General features: G+C 34.9%; 1 long non-coding RNA gene across 1 annotated transcript; it reads right to left on the reverse strand.

The window, feature by feature from the left end:
• Positions 1 to 639: 639 nt before the first annotated feature.
• On the reverse strand, positions 640 to 5,075 carry LOC104520562 (uncharacterized). The gene is made up of 4 exons (XR_727967.1): positions 4,987 to 5,075; positions 2,597 to 2,768; positions 1,376 to 1,471; positions 640 to 797 (listed from the first exon to the last, which is right to left on the reverse strand). It is a non-coding gene; the product is annotated as an uncharacterized LOC104520562 (long non-coding RNA).
• Between the last annotated feature and the right edge of the window lie 2,514 nt (positions 5,076 to 7,589).

Below are 7,589 nucleotides of genomic sequence, written 5' to 3' on the forward strand. Positions count from 1 at the left end.
TCACAACTGCTGTTTGTAAGCATCAATGATACAGAAAAAAAACACAAAAAAACCCAATCTGTGAGGATACTTGATACTGTGGAGACACCAACCGACTCTAATCACTGGTCTCTCCAGGAACTGTAGGTATGTCCTGCAGAATTGATGCAAGGCAATATAAAAACATCCTTGAGAAATAATAAACCAATCATGACTTTGAAAAGATGGGATGAGTAACATAAGTATTAATACACACTGTATTTGAGCTGCTGTATATTTGTTCACATACTTCAAAGTAGTTCAAAGAGGGTGGAGTAGGTTGCTATTTTAATTGAGTCAAAATTCTAGTAATACTCTTCATATGGGTTAAGAACATCTTCAACAAAGTTCCACAGGTTTCTTTACCTTTCTAAAAACAACCACCAAATTACAAAGCAGCATGGCCTCACCAAGAAGGTAAGGAAAAAAATAAAGTCAGCCATACTGGCCATGAGTTAGGACAACAGAACCTTCAGAAACAGAAGACACTGTGAACTGAAAAAAAAAATAAACATAATTAATACCAAAAATCATATACAATCTTGTCTTAAGCAAGTCACTTATTTAAATGGTGAGTGTTTTTTAAAAGCAGCAATAACCATTACAGCCTACACGATTAATACCTGACATGAGTGAAATAAGTCTTTGTCTAGCCTCATTCGATGCCCTCGGTGTACGAATTCGGTCTATCCACTGGTACTCTGGGTCTTCGTTAACTACAAGTTCTTCCACAAATCCATGAATTATTACTGCTCTGTAACACTTAGGAATAGATGTAGCTGTTAAAAAAAAATAAATATATGTACATATATTTAAGATGTATATATATTTTACATATAAAAGATGTAAGGCATGAGTATGTGAGCCAACAATCCCAAGAAAAACATAAAATTACACATAAAAAGTGATGTGAACGATTCCAGAAAGTAATCCACATTATTTCCTGTTAAAATGTGGACATACCCAGAAGTTTTGTTCTAGGAGGTCCTGGAACACCAAGAAGATAACTGTCCAGTGTATCAGTTACAACATGTACCATTATGAAACCTTTTCACTTTGTGCCTCTTTAACAGGATATGCACCCAAAATACCACAATGTGTGTATGCACATACACTGAAATGCAACTTAAGATAGATAAGGGGGGGGGAAGCTATTTACATTGTTTTGAAATATGAACAGTAAAAATTTATTTAAAAAAAAAAAAGCAAACAAATTTTTCTGCATTTGCTACTGGCTTCAATGTAACCTCCACTAAACTTAGGCAATGAGCTGGAGAAAGAAGGGAAACTGAGAGAAGAAGTAAAGAAAGAAGGCAGGGGGGGTTCTGTTCAAATAAACTTTTTTTCCTCTACTTACTGCAAAAAAACTTGACTCCACAGGATGACTGCCTAAATCTGTTTAAATCATTGAAGAGATCTACTTTCACCACCACATTGATCTCCCCACGTATACCTATCAATAAAAAAAAACCAACAAAATATGAAAAGCATTATATTGATTATTTTTTTAAGGAAGGATCAGTTACTGTTTGCCAAGGATCAAGATAATCAGAATCTACTGCTCTGAGCAAGAAAATATAAGAATTCTAACTTTACTTAAATAGAAAAAAAACAGATCTAGAAAAATAAAGAGAAATCTCATTCTCTCTGACGTACAAGTTGTAGACATCCCGAGACAAGTGTTCACCTAATTTAATTTCAAAATAAATGGTATGGTAGGAAAACGTGAACAGAATAAAAGGATAAGTAAGAAAAATAAATGCAATATTTATCAAAAAAACCCCTCTTCAATATAACGGGTTTAAATGTAAAAAACACTTTACATCAGTTATGATGATCAGCTAATAAATACCATTAGTTATTTCCCAACAATGAGGTATAATTAGCTTTTAACAAAGGTCATTTCATTAACAGTGGATAATGAACAAGGGTGGCAATGACAACCACACAGATGTTCTGCAATAAGCAAAATCATTGCTGTAAGCCAACCTTGCCTTCCTGGTACAGAAGCTGTGTTTCATTAAAAACAAAGGCAAAAATATCATTAACTTCATACTCTAATACCTTCAAGATATTCTGAAGAAATCTACCTAGCACTGAGAGTACTTTCTGCAGGGAAAAGGAACTTCATTCTGTACTTTATGTTGAAGATATGTCATATCCTATCCCTCCATCTCAAAGTTTACCTAACATCCCAGGCAGGCACACAGGAAATGACTTCAGCAAAAGTATATTCTTTTAGTAAACACGTGGTAATTGGAAAAGTACAGCTGGGTCTTTTTTTAAATCTGAATTTTGCAGTAACTATTTTAAATACCATGTGAAGGTTTTTTTCCACTTGTCACAAGTTCTATGGGAGGCGTTCTGCCAAGCACTAGTCTGAACTACTATGCCAGAAATTTTCTCATACCAGAAATAAAGAAAAAAAAAAACCACCAGAAAAGCAGCTTTCCAGCTCCCAAGGTTAAAATTATTACAAATTCCTGTAATTTGTACTACACCTTACAGAAACCAAGATTGTAAGAGGCAGATTACATCTCAAACAACATTGTTTTACTTTTAAATTAGCAAATCTTACCGTGAATGGTATCATAAATTGGAAACCATCCTGAAATAACTGTAGCTGCTTCACTGTAGAGCAAAGGATCAATATCTATATACACTTTGCCAATGGCATCATTAGCACTGTAGGTATCATGATCAAGAACTGTGATCTGGAGAGGCTCATCTTGTAGCTCTTCATCATCTACCTAGAAACAAAGAAACATGGAATCTGAGGATTTAAAAAAAAAAAAATGCAGGGAAACACTGCTGAAAAACAAAGCCAAAAAGAGGAGAGTTAGTTATGCACAGTGACCCAACATAGATAAATGTGTAATTTCAATTTCCTGTACCTAAACAACTCATTCACGTATTTTGATTTTACCCTTCACAGACTGCTGAGATCCTGGAACCAGAGTTATCACTGGGAGAAAAACAGAAAAGCAAGATTACAGTGATTACATATTTTAAAATTCCACAAGATTTAAGTCACATTCCCTAGACTGTCTACCCATCTCCAAAATACATACTTTTCATTTAAAAAAAAAGAAAATTTAAGATAAAGCATCTCAGAGGACTCTTATACTATGAAGTTATGATTCTGGGTGCTCTCACCTTTCCAAACTGGTCAGTGGATTAAAAGAAGGCAAGACATTTTCTACAATCCAACATAAAAATTCAGTAATTTCAGACATGCATTTTCCTAAATAAATGCAATAATCCATCTGCAGATACCTCAGCTATTTTTCAGGACATACAAAGATAGATATCCTACGACTTTTTGTGTTGAACATCACAAACCAAGAATCAGGTTTGCTGAATGCAATGGGATGACTCAGGTAAGTGTTTCCAGAATTATAACACAGAGTCTTGCAAAAAGATCAAACTACACACACACACGCACACACTTACGATGTCTTAAGCAGTTAGTGCTTTTTCCACTCTTTGGAATTTCCCAAATCCATTTTTTTCCATGCAAAAAGACAGAATTTTGAAACTTCTGTTATTGTCAAAAAAAAAATAAAATCTTTCTGTATGAACAGAGTTAACCCTCCTCACAGATCAGCTCTTTCCCCTCCCCCAAAAAACAACCCCAGGAACTGAAAGATAAAAAAAGAAATCTGATTGAATTTTAACACCACAGTACTACTTTCTTAATCAACATGGATTACTGACTAAGAGATGCTCTTAATCAAGCATTCCATGTTGATTAATAATCTGCCTAACTTTACTATTTCATATTTGCTCTGAAGTATTTCTAACATTACCAGCTATTACATCATTCATGACATGTACATGTAGTTACAACCATGTTTATACTGTGATATTATCTTAGAACACTATAAATAAACCAGCACTATATATTCAAATATACATTGAATACTTGGGGCCTACAAGAAAGCTGGGGAAGGACTTTTCATAAGGGCAGTTAATGACAAAACAAGGGGAAATGGGTTTAAGCTGAAAGAAGGGAGGTTTAGATGAGATATTAGGAAGAAGTTCTTCACTGTGAGGGTGGTGAGACACTGGAACAGGTTGCCCAGAGAAGCTGTGGCTGCTCCTCCCTGGAAGTGTTGAAGGCCAGGTTGGATGAGGCTTTGAGCAACGTGGTCTAGTGGAAGGTGTCCCTGCTGATGGCAGAGGGGTTGGAACTGGATGATCTTTAAGGTCCCTTCCAACCCAAACCATTCTATGATTCTGTGAAATGTTTTAACAATTAATTTTTTCTAAATACCATTTTTGTGTATATATTTTTTTAAAAGTCATAAAAAGAGCAGTAACAAAAAAAAGAATATGCAAATACTTGTTTAGGGCATAATGTCAAAGGACATCAACAAATCAGATCCTGGAAAGCAACAAGCAATTACAGGAAAATGCTGAGTGCTCTCATTATTACATAAGGAAATGGGAAAAGAAAGTGTCTGATAATTGTTGTCCAAGCTCTTTATTTCATAAACTTCTCCCAGGAATTCTCCATTTTCTTCTTTGTCAAGTGCATTATTTTTGCAATCCCAAGTAATGCTCCAAATACCAATTAACTTTCCTTACTCAAAATTACTCCTTTAAAAAAAAAAAACTACAAGCATACCCATACTTATACCTGAAAGCCTAATCCATAATGCTATTTTCTCCCCACTTTCACCTCTGTCTTGTCTTTTTTTAGTATTACTCAGAATAACATTTGAGTTGGATCCAATCTGGCAAGCTTCTATCTTTACAAACAGTCCTAAAAAGCCAGTGAGACACCTTTAGCAAACAAGGACTCACTGTAGATAGGTTTGCTGAAAAGGCTTCATGCTTATTTAAACAGAAACACACTTCACTCCTCAAAACTCATTTTCTGCCTGCAATGAAACTACTTAATTAAGGTCATCTAAACCAGAGTGTCTACATAGATACAGGCAAATTCTTAAAAAAAATACTTACTTCAAATTTGAACCACTCAGAATTCCACTGAGGATTAAGTGATTTGGGATACACATCTGTCTTAAATGTTGTATTTCCAAATTTTACCTAAAAATATGAGCATTCAATTATTAATAATAAACATTAACAAATTAATTTAGACTCTCACTAAACGTACACATGCAAATAATTTCAAACACATATATCTACAAATCCTTTTCTTTTTAGTGACTTTTTTAATTGATTCACATATATCAGTAAGTAACTTTCCATGTATCAACAACAGTTCCAATAAATCTCTCTCCCACTATTAAAAATGTATCTTTTCCTCCTCAATCACTTCAGAGGTAAAAATATCACTCATATTGGCTATTCAAAGTCACTTGGTATACTCTCTTTGCCTTCTGTTTAGAAATACTGTAAGCAAAAGTATTCTATCTACATATTGATCGCTTATGTCCTATTACTGTTCTCTCTAAGGTTTCTAAATCAGCTTTATTGACCATTTAGAAAACAAATATAGAAATAAAATACTAACATTGGTAAATTTCTTTCTTAAATTTAAGAAATCTGCTCAGATACACACCAGAAAATAACTGAAACCATCTCCATTAACTGCAATCTTGATATGCTAGACACATATCACTAAATCCAGAGCAGTAAGGGGGAAGCAGCTTATCAGTTTCTATTCCTTTCTTAAAATACAGAAAAATCCAGAAAGCATACAGACAAAAAGGTTAGAGGGACTATATATATATATACATACCACTATAATATTTCCTTGTAACCTCCAGCTACTGAAGATTAAATATTCTCCATACTTCTACTGATTAATGCACCTTCAACCCGGTAACAGCCTATTTCAGGAATCTCCACTGGAGTCTATTTAAAGATCATCCCATTTGGGTTTTTTGGGTTTTGTTTTAGGGTTTTTTTTGGTTGGTTGGTTGGTTGGGTTTTTTTGACTAGCTCTGTCAAAGTGAAACTGAATTTCTGTGATGCTCTATACATCAAGAAACCACGCTGCACAACGCAAAGGCCTTTATTTCACTGCAGCTTTCATTCCAAACCATTTACAGACACTTGTAGTTCTCTGAATGCTTCCTCTTAAAATAATCAGTACTTCGAGTCATACCAAGTATCTGATGGTACCTGCAAACACCCAAAGTTATGTTACTGAATTCCTTCAAGATTCTTAAGAAAATAATGAGTGTGCTGATATAACAGAAATGCTGCCATCGAAGACAGTGGATTCCAAAGCTGTGGATTCTGAATGCTGCTTTCTTTTTAAAAGTCTAAATGGATTTTGGAGGCCAAGTTGAGAGCTTAGCTTTTGAAAAACTGTATAGCAATTTGTAAAATACTTTTGTTCAAGAAAGTAGTAAATTATTAACACTTTGGATGTTTCAGTAATATGGTGATTATTTTGCACAGATGCATACCCCAGCTGTAAAGAGATTCTGCACCTGCTTAAGAACACCCAGTTACTTTAAAAAGCCTAAAGCATTGCAGAACTGGGCTATGAGTTCACACCACACATATCTCAGAGCTCTGTACAGTATTTGTGATCAAAGAAAAAGAAAATTAAATAGTGGGTTCCCCTATTTGATTCAATGAACAGTAATGCTTTTCAAAAATAAGTTACTTCAAAGCAAGCTTTAGAGTTAAAAGCCTGAGTGGTAGGAAGGCTAAGCAACCTCAGTGTAAAAAAAACCCAATCAAAAGGTGGATGCAGCCTCTGTGCACACAGAAAACTAACAGCACTACCACTTAAAATGAGTGTATTCACAACACAAAGCAGCATCATGAAGTGTTACTGACACTGCTTTTAACTGAGCTACATTATACACCAGAAGGTGCCAAGACACAACAGCCCAGAGCTCCACCCAACCTCTTTTAACTCGTTATCTGGGGAGTAAATGAGCTCCCATGGAGCCCGGGGCAGCTCTAACTGCACTTCTGCAGGAGTCAAGCTGGTTCGTTAAAGCTAGCAGAGGTAATCAAGCACCACACTGCTGTCCACTCTACAAATTTAGAAGCACAATTATAGAAGAAATATTGCTAATTTGCTCCAGATCACACAAGCTGGCAAAGTCCAAGTTGTGCATAACCTGAGCCAAGGAAGAACTAAGTTTTTTCGCATTTTTTTTTTCTAATTCTAGATTCATATTAGAAAATTCAGCAAGGAAATTAAAGGCTAATAATAAATAATAAAGCCTAATAAATAATATTAGCCTAATAAAGGCTAATAATCAACTAGTACCTCAACATTATCTGAGCTTTTTATTTAAGTGAAAAAGTTTTGCAACCTTACACAGAAAAATAAAACAATAGTTTCAGGTTCAATTTATTTTGAGATAAATCTCACCTGCTGCCTTGCCTACTCCACACGTGGAAAGGGTAGTTCCCACAGTCTTGCTAAGTAACAGTCCTAAAAGCAAGGCCAGACCCCATCTATATATTTCTTCAACCTTATTTGAGCCAAGACATTCATGAAACTGCACATTAACCCAGGTAAGCAAATTGATCTTTCTGAAAAATTTTATTTTCCATTCTTGCTAAGCTAGCTTATAACCAGATGAATTTCCTAATCTATTTTTGCCACACAGCTACTCAGACAGTGG

The sequence above is a fragment of the Antrostomus carolinensis genome, unplaced genomic scaffold, assembly GCF_000700745.2.
Source record: "Antrostomus carolinensis isolate BGI_N321 unplaced genomic scaffold, ASM70074v2 Scaffold24012, whole genome shotgun sequence".
In the NCBI taxonomy this organism is placed as follows: Eukaryota; Metazoa; Chordata; class Aves; order Caprimulgiformes; family Caprimulgidae; genus Antrostomus; species Antrostomus carolinensis.